General features: G+C 35.5%; 1 protein-coding gene across 1 annotated transcript in view; it reads left to right on the forward strand.

The window, feature by feature from the left end:
* LOC134654661 (zinc finger BED domain-containing protein 4-like) overlaps nucleotides 1-22,262 on the forward strand; it is a 1,082,235-nt gene that overhangs the window by 1,019,686 nt on the left and 40,287 nt on the right. The gene's annotated exons all lie outside the window — the stretch shown is intronic.

Here is a 22,262-nt window from a genome sequence, read left to right on the forward strand (position 1 = left end):
CAAACACCAACCGATAAGATGTTTGTTAGGAAACTAAAGGCTATATTAATACAATTAGCTTGTTATAAAATTGATGATTTTTTCTCCGACTACAAGTCATTGGCCCAATCATAAATTAGGAAATAAAAACTGACGTTATTTAATAACATGTTACTTAAATTAAATTAAGTTTAAAGTGTTTACAACTTTGTATAATATCATAATGTACCTACTATGACGTGTAAATAACTATTTACCAATAAATCATTATTCATTATTCATTACTCCTCACTCCTACGCACTTTTCCCGATTTCATATATTCTAAGCCTCTATTACCTATGCTACGAACTTATTTGTCAAATGCATTATAACATACCCTATTAGGGGTCCATTATAATTAAGTTTGAAAAACTTTATTTTTTAACTTTCTCATTTACCCCCCAAAAGTGGCCCCCATGTTTAAAATTAATTTGTTTACGTTACATGTTTATCTTTGGCTCACTAATTTACATATGTGTACCAAATCTCAACTTAATTGGTCCATTAATTTTCGAGAAAATAGGCTGTGACAGACGGACAGACAGACGCACGAGTGGTCCTATAAGGGATCCGTTTTTTCCTTTTGAGGTACGGAACCCTAAAAAGCGATGTTTTTATATCACAATGGGTCAAACGAGCTAACGGCGCATTTGATGGTAACCGAACTAACGGATATTTCGTATGGCTCCTCTACACGATGGGCCAACTCCGGCCACTCCAAGGGACGCATTTATGCGTTAGAGGGAGCAAGTGATATTGCTATCTCATTCTACCGCATGGCTGCGTCCCTTGGAGTGGCCGGCGTTGGCCCATCGTGTAGAGGAGCCAGTACATACATACGTTTCGAAAAACTGTTTCGTACAATCGGCGTCAAAGACATGTTTTCATTTTGTAAGGTGCAAGAGTCTAAATAAATAGGTACGGTATATCTTTGACGTCGACTGTTCGAGCCGGGGTTAAACCCACGACCTCCACATCGAAACCTTTACCTTTAAGACACGACTATGTAAATGATTATGAGACATTGTTGTATTGGGTGCGTGTCAATTTCCATCCAGCAAACGACCCGTATAATCAGGGTTCCGTTAATCAAATTCTTAGAAGAGGGTCCCAAAGAGAGTTCACCTCATTTCGCAAATCTTGCCACAGAGGCTCCATAGACAGGATGGCTTGACCCAAATAGGGCAGGAGATTGAAGCCTATATGTTACGAGTAATAGCTATGGTGAGCGACTCCGTTTTTTTTTAGTCAAAATTATACTTTACTTATGTAGGCCTAGCAACAAGCACTTATGAATCGTAACATACTTATAAATTATCTTTTTCTACTCCAGCACTTAAATGTGTCAATTAAATGACTGACAGTGATATCTAAAGCAATGTCATTTGAATGCTTTGTCTATAGGCTCATAAGATGACTGCTAGCAGTCATCTTATGAGTATAATACAACTGCTTTATTTTTTTTAAAGATACAAGTTCCGATCATCTTGATTGAAAGAGGTATGTTTTCATTTACAATAATAACTCCTTTTTTTTTTAAATAATAACTCAATTTTTTTTAAATAATAACTCTTTTTTTTAATAATAACTCTTTTTTTTTAATAATAACTCTTTTTTTTTTTTTTTTTTTTTTTTTTTTTTTTTTTTTTTTTTTTTTTTTTTTTTTTTTTGCTGCAGCTGTCATAGAAAAAGTAATGTATGCAACAGCTCATAATTGGTTCTTAAAATTCAAGGGTCTTTTTTTTTTTTTTTTTGCTGCAGCTGTCATAGAAAAAGTAATGTATGCAACAGCTCATAATTGGTTCTTAAAATTCAAGGGTCTTTTTTTTTTTTTTTTTGCTGCAGCTGTCATAGAAAAAGTAATGTATGCAACAGCTCATAATTGGTTCTTAAAATTCTCGGGTCTTTTTTTACAAACTTCGACCCTTGAATTTTAAGAACCCTTATTATATCACTGTTGCATAAACTACTATAAGCTAATTATCAGAGCAATTTATTGATGTTATTATTCCATAATAATATTGGATTATTATACAAATCAAATTTAACACAAATTTTAGAATTTCAAATTTAACACAAAAGGATCGTCAAACATGAAAAAAAAATGTATAAAAAATACTAGTCTAGAATGTTTCTAGAATAAAATCTAAATGTCAAATAAATAAATAAAAAAACACAAAAGAAGTACAAACATCGGAATATCAATTTCCTCATCATTAATCAATCAATCGTTTTGTGATGTCTGCGTTTTTGCGTCTTTATAGTTATTACGCGACTGTTTGAAAAGAAACAGTGTTTTCCGGGCTCAGGTAGGTATTATTTTTGTTACTAGCATGATGTCTTTATGGACAGACAACATTTGCTATTTCGCCTGTCGTCGCGTCGTCACAAAAAAAAACATATAGGTACAAAAGCTATTGATGCAATGACATTGGTGCACACAAGATGCAAGTCGTGTCAATGGGCGATCAATTTCTGGTTTCTAAAATCCGAATAAGAAATATAAGAATCCAGCGGGCGCAGCATGGTTCCATTTTTATCGCTTGTCACTATGCCCGTCACTTTCGCACTTACATATATACTTGTTAGAACGTGACAGGCATGGTGACAAGCGATAAAAATGCGACTGTGCTACCGACGCAGCCAGCCTATTATGGATAGCTTTATCCATCTTTATCCACGTGATAAAATAACTGTCACTGTTTAACACCGTGGGAAAGAAAGTGACGGACACCGTTTTATCACGCTGTCACGTAGACAAGAACGACCATCATATCCGTACAGAAGTTTTTGCGAGTGCTTGTGTCGCCTATGCGTTATCGTAAAGTCGTAAACGTTATCGAAGATGTATGGCAGGGATCGTAACATTCGTAATTGGCAGATAACCTTTTTCATTCGATTTTGCCGGTTTGGTTTCGGTTAGTTGTAGTTTCATTGCGCTATATTTTGTGTTGTAAAATATTTACTGTTCAATAAAATATGTTTAATGAATTAAAACCATACATGTTAAAGATGTTTTAAATACATCCTACTAGTTTTATTTAGGTAGGTACATATGGGGAATAGACACATATGTACAATATTAATATTAAGAAGAATGGTACCTAGGTAACCTAGATGCTTATAGATACCTTGGAAATCCAGCTAAATAACGTTATCAAGATGTTAAATAACCTTTTCATAATGAACACTCCAAACAACATATTGCGTTATAGTATTTTATGCAACCGTTGTTTAAGAGGGGTCAAAAAAGGCGAGTGGCGTGAGTAACAATTTGAGACGAAGCCGAAAATTGTTAATAAAGACGCCACGAGTATTTTTTGACTCAGTTAAACAACGTTGCATACAATACTTTTTCTACGACCAAGCACTTACTTTGAAAAACAATTGTAAATTTAACAAATAATTTTCATTCAACAAAAATAATACTTAACAAGTGGAATCATATAGGACATAATATATGTAGGTAAACAAACCAAACCCAGCCACCGCGCCCCGCGCCCCACGGCCGGTTGGTCAGCGACACCTTCTTGTAACTCATGAGGCCCTGGTACTTGCTCTTAGTTATAGTGTGTCAAAGGACTGTCTTATTTCAAACATAGACTGAGATAATCATACTATCTTTGTCTTACACTAGTACTAGCACCCAAAAGAAAAGGATAAAAATGGTTTTTTTTTGTTCCTATTTACTGACAAATTGGTTTGACCAACTATAAATTACAATTTTGGATAGTTTTTTTCTCGATTTTGGCCAACCGCGCCCCGCGCCCCACGGCCGGTTGGACGGCCGGTTGGTCAGTGACACCTTCTTGTAACTCATGAGGCCCTGGTACTTGCTCTTAGTTAAATTACAATTTTGGATAGATTTTTTTCTCGATTTTGACCACAGTAGCCTATGGAGACTAACAAGCAACGCTAAGCGGTGTTCGTAGTCTATGGATCTTGCTATATTACGGGTTTAATGCTTGCAATTTTATTGTTTCTACTATAGAACCTAATGAATATTTTGTATATTGGCAGCAATGCACTTAGTACTCATCTGTCACAGATGACAATTAAAATTAGGTTGGCAACAATGTATTTCATACAATATTTTTTAAGTGGTGATTACACGAAGTATCGTAAAAGTACCAAAAAGTTACAGCGTGTATGCACAAATACTTTTTTGGGGAATAGATCTAAAGACTTATCTTGACAACTATAACATAGGGGTTTAAAGGTGTGTGTACGATCTTTTAAATGACAAATAAAGGTACGGGAGTAGAAAAAATTATGAAAATGTAAAGCCTGTTTTTATCCCAAAAATTATATTGTAAGTACCTTAAACTAGTAAAACTTTGAAATGCACCCGTCGTAAAGTAACACATGTAAACAAACGACTTTATCAAATATTTAAATAAAAGAAGAATAACAAAGTTGTTTTGCCTTGTTGCTTCGCATTCACGTGAGGGTGCATTACCTATGCGATTTTAATAATAACATTATATACCTAAATATCCGTAATCTATATCCTTACTCACAATAAGAGTGACAAGCCACGCTAAATAATAATAAGGAGAAATGAGAAAAGTTAAGCTTCTGCCTGCGACTCTGTCTGCATGTAATGATGATTTTCATGATTAAACTATCGTATATCCTTCCCCGGGACTCAAACCCCTCGATTATAAATAGTAATTAACAATTACCGTAAATAAATACGTTTACAAGCATTAAATTCAACTGAAGCCTTGAGAACGTGTTCATTGATGCTCGCAATACTGTCGTAACCGCCGATGTCACCACGACAGTCGGTTTTTTCCTCCCGCCCTATGCCCTATCGCATTGAGGTCGGCGCGGCACGAGCAATAGTAGGAATCACGTTGTTATTGTAAATAAGTAATTGTTCGGGCTATCGGGCTGTTATCACTGCTACGTGGAACAAATGGTACGATGTCGTATGTTTTACACTAGTAACACATTGGTTCAATTCCGTTTTTAAATACCTTGAATATTATTACTTCTTTACACTACGCACTAAGTAAGGGGGAATTGCCGGAGGTTGAAATGGTGATGTCTTTCTGTCGTTCACATCGAAGAGCTCAAACGATAAACCGATCTTGTTTAAGTATTCTTAATACTTATCTGGTAGTAATAAAAATCTATTTATTATTTTGAAGAACATCGGCTTTTTCTACTTATAGCGAAATTTGAATTTTGAGCAACTTACCTACCTCCTCTGCTGTGGGAAAGCCTCGACAGGCTCGATCAACTTTGATATATATTTATGACATAGCATAGGTACATAAAATTCAATGGTAATGAAATTAATGATTGTAATAATATTGCCCTTTATCTTTCCTGTCAAGTCAGGAAAGTGATGAGCAGGCACAGCTGGTGGTCGGTTCTATCCCCTTGGGAGCAGCATTGTTCTTTGTGCTGGCTATTTTTGTATTGCCCCGGAGTCTTCCGGTACGTCTTGTGTTGAATTTAATAGGTAGGTACGATACCGTACCCGTTATAGTTATTGTGTGACAAAACTGATTAATAATTATTGGACAATCTTATCCTATAGCGTCCCACGGTTCTAATTCTAATAGTACTATTTACTTACCTACAATTAAAAATACCTACGTATCATTTGCGTTGTATATATAATATATGTATTATGATTGGCGTTTTCATTCAACGATTGTCATCTTAGCTAGGCACCCGACATCGATAGACGATGGAACGTAACCGGTCGACGTGAGACTGAGACCCTGAACCCTAAAGGGACGCCTTTGTATCCAACATGTACACGGACCTTAAATTAAAAATCTGAGTTTTTGTTCAAGAACCCGGTTATTGAGACTGTGTGTGATAGCACTTAAGCCAAAAAATACTACTGCCAGCCTATTATGGATAGCTTTATCCATCTTTATCCACGTGATAAAATAACTGTCACTGTTTAACACCGTGGGAAAGAAAGTGACGGACACCGTTTTATCACGCTGTCACGTAGACAAGAACGACCATCATATCCGTACTGATCGTTGTCACAAAGATAGCGATGATGACGATCTTTCAAAATATGGCACTTGCCCTAACGATCGTCTCGTTCCTCGTTGGCAAGGGTAACTAAAGAAATGATTAACCTTCCGCTTTTTAAAGAGCTTACCTAACTGTCACACACTTCCTACTAGAGATCGCTCTTCTGTGCAAATGCAAAAATGTATGACCTGAGTCACTGAGGAGCGACCATGCCAGACATATTACACGTTACATTGCACTAATGAGTGTTACTATCAACAACTAGTATGTATAATGCAATTCTGTAATGCAATATCGACTTTACACTGTTGTTTTAAAGCTCAAATTTCAATGCAAGTTTCCGAAAAAAACATATAGCTGCAATGTTTGCCAAACGAGTTATAAGCTTGCTTAAACATTGTCCTTAAGCGCTTTCTTTAAAGACTAAATTGGCGTGCAGAATCGATTGCCAACAAAAAAACTGTAGTGATTTGCGAGCGAGTCACGAGACGTTCTAAAGGTAAACATTGTAGTGCCAATTGATTTCAACATTTGCCAAACACAGCGAGGTAATTAGTTACTTTATTGCTGTTATGAAAAGGCTTAAAATGGTTTGCATTTTCGTGTGAAAAACACGTTTGAAAATAGTCTTAATTTCTTTAAAGATAAAGTCGTTAATAGATGTTAAATTTCTGATTAAAAGCAAATGTTATTTGGAGCCAAATTATTGCCAAGAGTGTCACAATGGCTGTTAGGGAACAATTGGGACCTTGGGCCGTATTCGCGGGCAGGGTGCCATTAAAGTCGAATTTAGTCCAAATTGGGTCTTGTGGGGGCAAAGACCCGGGCAATAACAGTGCAAACTTCAATTTTTTATTTTATTTAGGCTCTTTTGTTTATGAATGGTGATAATATTGACTAAAACACTGTAAAAACAGGTTCCATCACCCGCAATAATATCGTACAGTATGACAATTAATGCGCGCAATCATATCCGACACACTCTTGTGGCTCTCCACATAGATTGCGTTGAATATTTTTGCATCCTTCGTTGTGCAAGATATTATTGGTGGTGACTGTACTATGACATAACGATTAGATTTATTCTTATAAAGCAGGCATAATACTCGGTTATATAGCATCACAAAGTGGAATAGGTCCCTAGCCACTATACGATTAAACTTAATTCAACACACGAGGACAATTCTCAAACGTGCTACTTGTTTACAGTTAAGCTATACGACTAGCTATAGGATTAGTCATTTACTATCAGAGACACGTTACCAATAAAGACTGTTAATTTCAATACTGTATGCCGTATAGGTAAGGTGACATTATATTGGCAAGGGACTCAACGATTCTGTTTTAACGGCATTCGATTTGACAGACACGATACATAAGTGTGACGTCAGCAACTATGTCGTTAACGGATTATTATCTATGTATGGATAAATTATATATTTATTTCAACAAAATATTAATAACATAAAAGTGAGTAATATATCAAAAAAAATATAAACTAAAATTAAAAACTACAACTAACTACAATAACAATAACTAAAATTATAAATAAAAGACTGTCTCTAGCTCAGTGCCTAGAAGGCTGGTGCCAAGAAGGCTGGCGGCATTGCCGCGCTGGACGGCAATGCCAATACGTTGCGCCAGGTAGGAGCCAGCCCTCTTGTCACCCGACGCCTCCACGAGACGCTTCGCCAGCTCAGAAAATATGCCGTGCGCGCCAGGTCCCCACGACCCAAGGGTTTCCACCCCAAACGGCTCAAACATGCAGCCAGAATCAATGGCTGCATATTTGCGCCGCTTGAGGTGTTCAGCTGCGTTAGCGGCCGCACCAGCTCTGATTGATGTTCCTAGAATATGGGACGGCGCAAGGGTATCCACACATGTGGCATCCCAAACTAAAGGCCGTCCAATCTTCCAGGGAACGAGGGTCGTGCCGTTCGGTCTTTTCCCGTCAATTAAATATTAGGTACCGGTCATTATTATTCACCTGTCCCTCACTACGAGACAATACAGAATGTCCTCGCTTCTGCGCGTGAGTTTATTTTTAGTTCGGAAATTACGGGAAGATCGAACACTTCCGTGGTCTACCGGGGCTGTCGGATTATTAAAATATATTATCGTACCTATATGGGTCATGATCGTGACGCACGTCATATAAATTTGTTTTAAATTAGGATTACAAATACAAAACGGTGTGACAAAAAAATATACATTACTTACTAGCTTTTGCCCGTGACTTACTCGTAGTTTGCGTAGAATGAAGATTTGAGAAAAACGTGAAGTGGTACCAGACAGAAGAATAGAGATTAGTACGGATAAGGTGATTCTTGGTAGGAGAATATAGGGTTTACTATTTGGCTCATGGGTCCATGAGCTCTGAATCTCCGAAATCGTTAAAAAAGTTTCTTAATTACCTACATACAACTTGGCCGATCTGATGTTGATATTTTCTCTGGGATCGCCAATTAAATTTCGCGATCCCTATTTCTATGGCAAAAGTTTTTTTAGTAATTAGTATACAAACATATTCACCTCCCGAAAGCACTACATAGTAGAAAACAAAGTCGCTTCCCGCTGTCTGTCTGTCTGTCTGTATGCTTAGATCGTTAAAACTACGCAACGGATTTTGATGCAGTTTTTTTAATAAATTAATTTGTTAACCCGTGCGAAGCCGGGGCGGGTCGCTAGTAATTAATAAAAACCAGCCAGTAGTCTGACGTTGATATCATAAAAATGTTGGTACCTACAGAGCACTGGGCTTATCTAGATCTAGTCGTAAGTCGTATTGTACAGACTGTTTAATCTAGTCTTCCTAAGTAACTTGATCTTGTGCAAATAGAATTAGCAGTGTCAACAACTCAGCATCTACAAGGAAAATTGATGATTTTCCTGAACAGTTGTGATGGGTATACCTAACTTTTTGTAAGTAAGTTACATTAATGTTGCAAATAATACACGTAGGCACTAATTCATTTTGAAGATATTTATGATCTCGACTGAAATGGTAACTATTTTAGTACCTATACCTACTCGCGTCTAATATTTGCTAGGAATCTCGTACCCGATGTCTGCCGGAAATCTGCAGGACACATTGGTACAAGTAGGTACATAATAACCAATAATACAATAGAATAGTATAGTACATAGTTATGTTACCATCTTTGTACAATAAAGTGCTCCAACTTAAGTCATACCAGCTGTACCTTATAGAAAAGTGGATACTTATGAGGTATGTTAGGGCACCGATTGAACTATTCAAATTTTCATTCTACTAACCTGTATAGAATGAAATGGACACTATGTGACTGAATATTAACTAAGTATCTCATTATTTGTAGAGGCGAATTGTTTTGTTTTATTGTACGGGCCCCTTACGGTGTAACATAATAATATATAAATGTACAGCACAATTAGAAATATAAGTCAATATAAAATGTATATTGCTGTGTAAATTGATCACATTTAACCGCATCCCTGTAGAAATCAGATCATATATATTGTGGTTTTCATTGTTTTCCATATCATTGTTTCAATGCGCACAAGCAAACCGCATTTTCTCGGTTTATATAGGTACCAAGTCGATTAAAATGTCATGCCATTTAATTTGGTATCTTAAGTAAAAGAGGTATTGGGTTGTCAAATTAGAATCTACCTCACAGGTTAACGCTGTAGAAACATAATGATGACTAGAGCCCAAGCTAAGATGCACCCTGTGTTTCAAGTTGAATCAAGAAGATTCGATCGTACTTGTATTTTTTGCTGATGTGTTGAGGTCACGATGTATGTACGAGTTCGAGACTCCTTCTAGAGCGTTCTGACAATACTTACAACTAATACTACCTACGTCACTGATCCATTGTTAGGTACGGTACCGGTAGGTTATTTTTTACACATTATTAATAATTAAATCTTATAATACATTATTACACAAATCAACTAAATCCCAGATTATGTAAATGTACCTAAATAATATTTCATATAAAAATATTTTCATTTCAAGTTTTACGCAGGCTTCAGTGCTTTATGTCGCGCGTTGTCAAAATATCTAAATAAGGGAACTGTTTTTAAGTTTATGCATGTAAAACAAATAAAATAAAAGATTTTTGAAAACATTCATCTCAAAAATAACCAACCTTTAACGAGATCTAGTCAATCAATTCATCTTCCATCTGTTTCTGGAATCAGCCCGATCATTTCTCACTCGACGCCAGACAAAGATCGCTCTTACCACAACATTCAGCCAACAATACTTCGGAAGTACTATTATTAGTTGTAACAATAGATTGTAGGTAATTTTCGAAAGGTCACATTTTATAAACCTCTGTGCTCAAAAGTATAAGTACTTTACCTGTTTGTAACTAGTGACGTATTCCCATAGCATGATTATGTTAGAACTGTGTTAGTACCAGTTATATGTTGACGACATAGGTAACCATGTGAGCGGTAATATGCCTCTATTCAGCACGTGCGTTTTTCTCGTGCGTTTCTGTGTCGGGTTCCATATTATGAAAGGTGTTATACGATACTTAATTTTTCTTTTATTTGATGAAACACGTACTTAGCAAACGGGTTTTCGTTCCGTCTGATGGGAAATAGTCATCTTCGCTCATGAACATACCTACCTATAAAAGAGCTAATTTATGAAAGGGAGAGAGGTCTCGTTTCGGGTCATTCCTGATGCAGAGGTTGTCTATCGAGAACCAGAGTGGCAATGCGGCGAGCGTGATGGGCAACTTTGCGTCTGGAAGGGCGCGGGACGAGTTGTTTGACTAAGTTGTGGCCTTGTTAAGTTTAGTTTTAATTGAATTACTTAATTTTAATCTATTTTTAATGTAATGTTTGTAAGATTTCTATTTGATAATTGCAATAAACATACGGAAAAAAATGTATTTATGTAAGTATGTCGAAATCTGAAAATCCATAAAGTTACATACTTAATTAAGGAAAACGCTAATTATTACGGAACAATTTGCATTCATGTTTATATTAAAATGCGGGTATTGATCAAAAACCATCCGTTGTTCGGTCGGAATTTCCGCGATAACAAGCAATAACATAAATATTTAGCACACCTATGAACAATCCCAACTCAATAACAGGAAAGAACTGAATTAGGTATTTACTTAGTATCAAATGCTCTTTAAAATTGTAGCAATTTTCAATAATGTTCGTATAATAAGTAAAGTGTCATTCAATAGAACTTGCTAACTATGTAAACAAAAGTTACTTGGAAATTGACATTCAGTGTTAATTTTAGTACTTATGGCCGTTTGTTTACATAGTTAGCAAGTTCTATTGAATTACAGTTTAGCTAGAGATATTTTATCAGTAACCGTTTACTACCAGGTGGGCCGAATATTTGTTTGGCGCTGAAATGAAATGAAACATACATGATGACATATATAAGTAATGTACTATTAAAAGCATATTTTCATAAAGTCATTAAGTATCTAACCCTCAGATAAATTTAGGTCAAGATAACACTTCGGATTCAAAAATATATATATTGAGTCAGTTCAGTGCAAAACATATTAATTACGGAAAAGGCGAAGTTCGCAAGGCGAACTACAACATGAGGATACGCACGCAAATAACATCTTCGGTGCTGAACTGCTGAACTGTCTAATTTTTCCTTACACGTTACTAACAACTTTGGCTTTTATTAATGTTTGTGACCCCAAGAGAGTAAGAAAAGGGCACGCCAATAATTATGATGTATTTTATCTTTTATTTATAAGTAAACTAAAGATAACTTTTACCATATAAATAGGTAAACGATTTAACAAAGCAACAGCAGAAAGGTCAAGTTGACAAACATCTTTACAAGCCAACGTTCAAAAAATATATTTACACACCTCTAAGACACTCATAATAATAATGGTTTATGTAAAGAAGTTTAGTAAAATGAGCTTAAACATATAGTTCGTTTTTTTAGCATTAGAAAGAACTTGAAAGAAGGTAAGCGATTTTGACATGTCTTTTAATTGAAAAACACTTTTTAAAAATCAATAACTATTATTTATGAAAGCAGAAGACTATAAAAGATCGTATTAGATTCATAATTGTTACATATTTACCGTAAACAAGATATATACAGTGTATTACTAAAAGAAATTAAAAACTAGCTTAAATCTAAAATAGGCCCTTGAGGCATTGTACCAAGGATGCTGGCGACATTTCCTCGCTGTATCGCAATGCTGATACGTTGTGCGAGGTAGCCGCCAGCTCTTCGGTCACCAGTTACGTCAACCAGACGCTTCGCGATTTCTGCGAACAACTTATGCGCGCATGGGGTCATGGACCTAGAGTTTCAACTCCAAATGGTACAAAATGGTACTCTCTACCGAGGCTCTTATATTTGTTACGTTTTAAAATTTCGGCGCTTTCCGCCGCCCCGCCCGCTTTTACATTAGTCCGTTGGAGGTGGGACGGTGCCAGTGTGTCTACGCAGGTAGCATCCCACACTAACATCCGTCCCAAGCTCCAAGGAACTAAGGACACCCCATCGGGCCTCTTGCCATCGTCTCTGAAAATGCCAGTCGGCTCAAGAAGAGCAGGCACATTGATGGTGGCAAGAGACCGACGGATTATGTCATTAAGCGACGCATGTCTCGAAAAGCGTCCTGCACTTTTTTGACAAGATAATCCATGGTGTCCCAGTCGGTCCACGTCCGTGCCACAAGAGCATATGTGTGGCGTACACACCGAAACCCCAAGTCGCAAACCAGTCGCCAGTCTAAGGGAGGCCGGATCCAAGAAAGTACCAGTATTGGGCGAAGGATGGGCATGTAGCCAGTAACCGGCTTCCCGGGCTCCGACCGCCAAAAGCCCCGCGCGATCTGGACCTGTACAGTTGTTTAGCAGAGTATTGTAAGCTAAATCACAGTAAACATTATCCCAGCTCCTTTGTGAATTTGGGTTGTCTGGAAATTGTTTGCCTGGGCAAGCAATTTTAAAAGCATTTTTGGCGTCCTCAAAGCCCGCAATCTCACAGTTTGTGGGCAAAGCCCTTAAGATATTTCCTGTAAGACCAGACGTGCTATGAGTGGACGCCAAAAAGCCGGTTTACCGTAACTTATTTTTAAAATGTGTTTTTCAATTAAAAGCCACATCAAGATTGTTTACCTTATTTCTAATGCTAAAAAAACGAAGTATATACCTATAGTAAAGAATAGTGTTTGATTTCTATACAAAGCAATTCATTATGGCATTGTGTGAATCTGCGACGCTATTTCAATAATAAATAGGTTTTTTCCATTGCTTATGCGTGTATGGATAGAAACAATAAACACTAGGTATAGGTATTCTATGCGGTTAGTAACTAACAATGTATCATATGAATGCAAAACACTGTTATCTACTTACGGCGCCTATCGATTGTCTTGTATTGTATGTAAGGTAAAAATAATATTTATTAATATCAAGATCATTTAGAGGTAAGCCAATTTTCTGATAAATTTTATCCTACATTCAGTACACTAATAATCTAAACGTGTGTCTCATGTTCCTACTAAAATTTAAACTATAAGATAAGATAAAAATAGTTTATTCAAGTAGGCATAGGTAATTACAATGCGCTTATGAACGTCAAATAAAGCTGGTAGACCGTAGAGAACCGTAACAAGCTTTTCATCTGAAATAGTACCTAAATAATGCAAATTTTCTAACAGCGCAAACTGATTGTACCTACCTACCTACTTTAAAAATTCAATAATTACTTACGGCCTTATTAATAAAATTTACCAAATCTCCGTTATTTCTCCCTTTCCAACAAACACAAATGGGAAAGACAACAGCAAGCAACAAATGCGAAAACAAAATGTTAGCTGCCTTTAAATAAATGCAGTTTATCAGTTGTATTTGCATGTGTTTAGGAATATTAGTCTATCGCGTCGGAGGTCCCAAACGGTCAAATTTGAATTTGTTTATTTTATAAGTCCAAAAATTCCAAAATCTACCTTAAATATTCGCTTATGCAACCCATCCGGATATTTGACATTCATACATCTTGTAACTGTTTCTTGTTTTTGTTCTATAAATAACTGCATTAAGTACTAACAGAGATCTTTTTAACTGACCATTGTTGGACTTTATATTATTTACAATAAGATTTAAAATGTATCAGTTAACAGTGAGAGGGTTCCGAAATATATAAATATATTTTCTTGTTGTATACGTGTTGAATAATAAGAGCCACTTAAAATTCCGTGTGTGGTTTCGGCATTATAATCGGGCACGTTTAACGGATATATTTCGTATGCACGTAATACACATGTTATTGTTTCAATTTTTCAGGGTCCGAATTGGAATTGTTACTTTTTTTTAAGGTTTTCAAACGATGAATCGGGTGCATAATAGTACCTAATGTCACATAAGTATACCTACGTCTATTATGAGATTTTTTTTAATTATATAAAAAAATATTGTAAAATACAAATGAAAATAGTAGTTTTTAAGTGTTTGTCTACAGTTTTGTCTACAAGTCTACATTTAGAAAAACCTGAAATGAAGGGAATTAAAACAAAAACATGCCTACATACTTCAGATTTTATAAAACCTTTCACAAATATAATGGTTTCAGGATCTGGATTTTCCTAAGCTGAATAAAGCAGACCTATCATGTTCCAGCAACGTGATATAAATTTATACGAGTATGACTTTATATGACAGTTCATAAAATTAATCATTTATAATCACTTCGTACAGTCATACATACAATTAAACGTGACTCTTTTATGATGGTACTTCGAGTGCACATTCCAATTTTATATAAAGATTAAATAGAAGTACGAAATAATGTGTCTATATGGTACTACCTATCAGCTACTCTTGATTGATCAACTGGTTATCGGTGTACCTTATATCTTTGCAATAAGATTTGACAATTGTCAATAATAACAATGAACAATTTATACGTTAATCTAGGGCATGGAATCGTCCTGCACTTGATGTCATAAGATCTGTGTAAGTAGAAATTTGATCGACACGTGTATTAAGTCAGAGAAATCAATCACACTTAAATCAATCTAATTTTAATAAAGATGCTACACGAGGCAATTTGCTTCGTCAGATGCTGTAGTCGACGCGAAATAATGCACTACACAATGAGTCAACCGAATTACCTAATTAATCTACCTCTAAAAAGATTTCCTCAATTCGTCCGAATTCTGGATCTTATTTTTGGTAGGTTTGGTATCTATGTTTTGGCTAGACCGATATAAATTTACATTTACTCCTCCAGTTGTATGAGGTTAGATCTAATCAAATTAGGTAAGATAAGATGTTCATATTCATTTTGCTGTGCTATATCTAGGCTTGCCTTACGGCCAGATTTTTGGTCCCTCGTCAAGATAGCAGGGGACTTGGCGAGTGTCAGGGTTTTTTAAGAAAGCTTAACTAACCATCAGAAGCTAGTTAGGTACGAGTAGGGTTTGCAAGATCCGTCAATTTTTCGGATCCGGATATTTCGGATATTAAAATTTGACGGATCCGGATATCCGGATAATTCGGATAATACGGATCTGTATCAAGAAAGGTGACGAAATTTACAACTTACATACAACGAACAGCTAGTAAAATGTAAAATGTTCATACTTTAGTTAATTACAATTATTAATAATTATTCTCTTTATTTATTTCTGGTCTTAAGTTAGGTTATTTTATACTACGGATATAAAAATAAAATACAAAAACACTTACAAAAACAATACAAAATACTTATAAACATATTATAAAAAACCTAACCTAGGGTGCCGCCAGCAGCGGGGCAAGGCCCAAGCTGCCATTGGTCAGGGCTGCAGAGAGAGGAACCGGCGGACTATCCGCGCCGTGTCCAAGATCACCGCCTTCTGCATCTGACCCTTGATCCAACCACCTAGCGAGAGTCTCTCAAGATGTTGGTCGAGACTCTTCGCTATTAGACCGTTCACTGAAACGACTATCGGGACAATGATCGTCGAATCAACATCCCACATAGCGGTTATCTCGTGAGCCAAGTCTAGGTACTTGCTGGACTTGTCCTTCTCGGCTTTCACGAGATTCTCATCATGGGGGATGGTGATGTCAACGAGCACGGCCCGGCGTTGCGATCGATCTATTATCACAATGTCAGGCTTATTGGCTACAATAGTCCTGTCAGTGATGACAGATCGATCCCAATAGAGCGTGGCACGACCATTCTCGAGAACTGGCGCAGGTGAATACTTGTAGTACGGTACTTCGCGGTCCACAAGGCCGTATAGAAGAGCAAGCTGCTGGTGTATAATCCTGGCTACGAGATTATGTCTGTGCAAGTACTCGCCGTTAGCAAGATGAGAACAACCGGGAATGATATGCCTGAGTGACTCTCCATGCATTATTATTATTATCTCAAAACGATATAAATAAGTATAATAATATATTCAGTGTAGTCTTAATTAGGTATTCCTATTAATAATATTATGCATTTTTTTTAGGAGGCCGTAGTCGATTTGTAACCGGCAGCGCCAAAAATGAAGTAATTAAAGCAAATTTATTTCTATATATCTGCTCAGAAGAATTAATTCTAAAGGTGCCTAAAAACACCGCTTTAACTTCGGCGTTTTTTCTTAAATTTGCCATTATAAGCTCACAAAATAGAAAATGGAGAAAAATTTACATTTATGTACTTTTATTATTTTATACCTGTGTGGTGTGATATAATTTATACTATTAAAAAACGTACTTCCTTTACCTTGGTAAAATAGCTATACCTTCAGTCGTTAGATTGAAAAAAAAATGGCTTAGAAAAAGTATCTAACTAATTCAGTCCCCATTACAACAATCTTTCATTATTGGTATATAAGTATACATTTTTGACATATAAAGTTTGTAATTTTATGAATAAAGAAATATAATATAATATATAATATATAATATATAAATCCAGTTAATTACTGCAAAATAATGTGAAATTACTACAAAAGTTTCTGGAAATTAAGAAATTTGGGCTACAGCTTCTTAATAACGAGAAAAAAATATCAATGTTAGTTACTCAGTTAGCAGCACATCAAGCACATGTTATTTATGTTAACAGAAGACTGGGAACGGACACGATAACATAAAAAAGTCACTGATAACAACACGCACAAGCACTAATGATGTTCCAGGTAGACTACCCAAAGGCGACTGAGCGAAAACCTGATAACAATTACTTTAAAACATACAAATATTTACCCTTATTCCAGTCAGAAGGCATGCAGGTAGCTCGTTTTAAGACTGTTACTGTTACTACTGTATAGTTTAAGCAAAATTTGTATTTATTTTATCACGTTATCGCGTACCAATAACGCGACCAATGCAATATTTAACGGATCCGTGAGATCCGAAATATCCGGATCCTATGAGACGTTGGATCCGGATCTCAGATTTGACGGATATCCGGATATTTCGGATATCCGGATATCCGGATCTCAAACCCTAGGTATGTAGTATGGACTTGGGCAGAGGATAGGAAAGGTTATGCTGTACAGCTAGTGGCCACACAGATTTTTGAATAAGGGATTTACTGGGCGCTTTTATACTTTACCGTGAGAGAGAGAGAGAGAGAGAGAGAGAGAGAGAGAGATTCTTTATTTGTGAAAACACAGGTACAATGAATGGTCTTACATTATAGTTTGGTAGTCTCACCATGCTCTGCCAATAGTGGCGTACAAATACTATACTACTTATAAACATAAACCATGCATTATTTCAAAATTTACAATTTGTAAATTAAATATTAATCATTAGAACATGTGACAAAAATTAGGATATAATTATACTTAAGAAATAAAATTTATACATGCATTTAATTTTCATTCAAATAATCGCTTATTTTATAATAACATTTTTCGATTAATAGTGCAGTCAGTTGTTTTTTAAATTGTGATAGTGGTAATGTTTTTAAACAATCAGGAATTTTATTATATATTCTGGTTGCCATTCCAAAAATGCTTTTCCGCATCAATGTGGTGTTCTGTGGCTCATTGTGCAACTTTTGGTCATATTGTGATCGCGTTGGATATTTGCGGTACTCTGAGACTTTAGTGAACAAATTAGAGTTGCATTTAACAAATACTGCCATTTCTAAGATATAGATACACGGAAATGTTAAAATTTTCATTATTTTGAATAACGGAACACTGCTTTCTCCGGGTTTTTTCCCGCACATTGCTCTTACACACCGTTTTTGGGCTATAAGTACATTTTCCCTACCGACTGAGTTACCCCAGAATATAATCCCATATCGGAGTCTTGAGACTACAAGTCCATGATAGGCTGACAGAACTGTATCTTGATTTACTATTTTTGATAGTTTAAAAAGTGCATAAGCAGATTTGTTTAGTTGTTTACATATTTCAGCAACATGAGGTTTCCAGGTAAGTTGACTATCTATTAATAAGCCTAAAAATCGTGTCGTGTCTACATTTTCAATTTTGTCATGTTTATAGTTTATGTCAATTGTATCAGTATTAATAGGATTTATGCGATTGTAGAAGTGCATTACATTAGTCTTTTTAAGATTGATTATTAGATTATTATTATTTAACCACATTATAATATTATTTAATTCTGAATTAATGTCCTTTTCGTATGTAATCAGGCTATCGCAATTTATTATAGATGTGCTGTCGTCAGCAAATAGTACCATTGGATAATCAACGTCGTTAGGCAGGTCATTAATATAAACGAGGAACAGTAGGGGACCAAGCACACTGCCCTGTGGGACTCCATGTGTGACATACTGCTCTTTCGAATAGTACTTTTGTTCTGTTTTTGTCGTCGTACAGATTCTAGATATTTCGGTACATTGAGGCCTTTCTCTTAAGTAAGATTCGATAAGATTTAGCGCATTACCCCTAATACCATACATTTCAAGCTTGCATAACAGTCGGTCATGGTTAACATAGTCAAAGGCCTGAGTCATATCAGTAAAAATAGCGCAAACGGGCTTTCGTTCATCAACATTTTCCATTACAATGTTAAGAAGGTCATATATAGCCATATTAATACTTATATTTTTTCTAAATCCCTTTTGTTCACTTTTAAGTAAATTTAATTTGTTAAGATATGCATATAAACGATTATAAATTACCTTTTCAAAAATTTTTGAAAATACTGGTATCAAGGCAATCGGTCGATAGTTTTGTGTACAATCTTTTTCGCCTTTTTTATGTAGGGGTTTAATCACTGTTTTTTTTAATTGCTTAGGATAAATCCCCGTATAAATGACTAGATTAATTATGTGACTTAAGTGTTCGTTTATAATGTTATTCACATATTTAACTACACATGTGGCAATACTATCATACCCGACGCTGTTGGTGTTATTAAGTAAATTTATTAATGACTTAACTTCATCTGGCGTAGTTGGCTCTAGAAATATTGATTTAGAATTGCTTTTTATGTTAGGTTTAGTCGTAGCACTAAGCGAAATATGTTGAGAGTCTCTGTCGATGAAATGGGCATTAAATGTGTCTGCAATTTGTTGCGGCTCCGTGATCATTTCGTTGTGTTTCTTTATTGTTTGAATGCAATTTTTAGGGCGAGTCGATTTATACGAGTTAATGACTTTCCAAGCTGCTTTTGATTTATTTTTAGCTGTATTTATTGCGTGATTGTTTTGTGCTGTTTGGGTTAATTTAATAATTTTTTTATACATTTTTGAGTAGTTTCTTAAGAGTGTTTTATTTATTTCTGTTGGGTGACGTCTATATTGCCAGAGTAATTTCCTTTGATTTTTCCCACAAATTCTTAATCCTTTTGAAATCCATTTAGGTTTTCCAGTATCAGTAATAGTTATAGTTTTGAGTGGGAAATAAAGATCGTATAATCGCGTAAAATTATCAATAAATGCATTATAAGCAATGTTGGGGTCGTCAGTGATGTAAATTTCAGAGAAGGACAAGTTCTCTAGGTTACATTTAAAGTTATTTAAATTATTTTGCGAATATATACGTTTTGTGGTGCGCCAAGATTGTATGTATCTTTTTTCCTTTACTGGAACTTTCAGCAATTGTGCCGTGTGATCCGACAGACCAAGATCAATGACTGCAGTCTTATGACCCTTCTTTATGTTATGCAAGAAATTATCTAGACATGTATTACTCGCAGGCCTTGTTGGTTGGTTTAGTGCTAATCTTAAATCATAACTCAGCAAGAAATTTTCGAAATCTGTAGAGAGCTTATTTTTCTTTAAAATATCTATATTAAAGTCTCCACACATAATAACTTTTTTACTTCGTTTGCTGCAAACTTTATTAAAAATGTTATCAAATATCTCATAACACGTACTTAAGTTACTATGTATTGGTGGTCTATATGCACAAATAATTATTAGTTCTTGTAAGGGAAGCTCAATGGCACAACATTCGAGTACTCCGGATACAGACAGTTTTGTGATGTCGGATAGCTCTTTGTATTTTAGACCTGTTTTTACTAATATGCAAGACCCTCCCCGTTTTTGATTATTTCTTGAATAGATTGACGCTAATTGGTAATTTGGTATTGTCAATAGTTCTTCGTGCCCTTTTTTGATGAAATGTTCCGTTATACAAATTATGTCAATTTCTGTTTTCTCCATCTTTAACTCATGCAAATGTAATGCAAGAAGATCCGCTTTATTTATAAGGCCAGCAATATTTTGGTGAAATACATTTAGATATTTACTGGTATTGGTCGATATGCTAAGTGTACAGTTTGCACAGGGATTCAACAAAGGATTATTATCAGATTGTAGAGTTGAAATATTCTTTGAGGCATTGTTTTCCTTACAGTGTTCAGTTAATGTAATGTTCAGTTCTCGTTCTCTGTCAGTTACGAAAAAACTTTAGATTTTTCGACAGACCAGTTACATTTCCATTAATGCCCATAACCAACTCTATAATGGATTCGAAAATACGCTCAATTCCCCGTCTGTTTATTTGGCTGGTTATACTATTAAACAACGAGCAATAGTCACCATCGTGTAACAAACATATGTTCGAATCCAATATGAAAGCATACTCATTTTCTAAATTATCACGATACAGCTTATAATTAAAATCATCTATGCGATTATTAAACAATGTTACTTTATTCGTATACTTGAAAGTTGGCAAGCAGAGTATAATATTAGTGTGTTGTACTTTTTCGAGAGTGTTTTTTATGTACTTTACTAATTCAGCATAGTCTTTTGTTGTTTCGAAGTCCGTATTTCCTATAAATATTATGCAAAAGTCCGATAAGGTGAAATTCTGTAGTTTATGATCAATATTTTCCATCAGTTGGGTAATGCCACTATTTGGGATCTTGTAGTGGCAAAAATCAGCATTTTGAAAATGTCGTTCTGTGATTTGTAGAATAGCGTGAGAGGAGCTACTACTGATAACGCATACTTTAGGACGATGTAACTCTTGTGATGGAGGTAATTTTTCAGGGTATTTGTAATCTTCCTTTGTAGCATTTCTTAGAGCTGTTGTGGATTCCCAGTTTTTAATTTCCGCTGTTAGGGTCTCTATTTTTTTATGCGCTTCAATTAAGTTCGACTGAAGTATGTTTGTTTCCTCCGTGAGGGCGTCTATCCTTTCTTCATATACAAGCAGAGTAGCATAATCTTGATTTGGCGTATTCGGCAGGGAATTTATTTCGTCGAGGCTTTCATTTTGCGTAATTTGTGTAATTTTAAGTTTTGCTACTGCTTTGGACATACTACGGTTCTTTGAAGAATTTCTTAGAGAGTTATTGCTACCGGGTGATGAAGTGCATACTTTTAACAGAGTGTTAATTTTGTTCTTGTATTTCTCTATTTTTCGTTTAAGCTCATAGTTTTCCGATACCTGTATTGCGATTTCATTTTCAGCTATATCCAATTTTTCCTGAAGAACTTTTACAAGTTCGTTTGCTTTTCCAAGTTCATCATATATACGAATACTTGTACTCAAATCCGGAAGACTTCTATTTGGATGGACATTGGTGGCAAGGATAGCTGAATTTGTCATATCAGTCGAGGATTGCGATTCTATGAGCGTGTCTTCCTGCGAAAAGGATGATGAGAAGGACGATGGGAGATACAGGCCGAGTGGACTTTGCGTGGTAATGGTAACAGTAAATTTGTCGATCAGTAAATGTCAAGATTTCTAGTGTGATTTTCGGAATATTATCAGGATATAATATTTTAAAAATTCGCCTTTTGAACACATATTAACTCGCATAAAATTATAAAATTTCGTGTTAGACCCGTCTATATGTAAATGTT

This window comes from Cydia amplana, chromosome 15 (genome assembly GCF_948474715.1).
Source record: "Cydia amplana chromosome 15, ilCydAmpl1.1, whole genome shotgun sequence".
NCBI lineage: Eukaryota > Metazoa > Arthropoda > Insecta > Lepidoptera > Tortricidae > Cydia > Cydia amplana.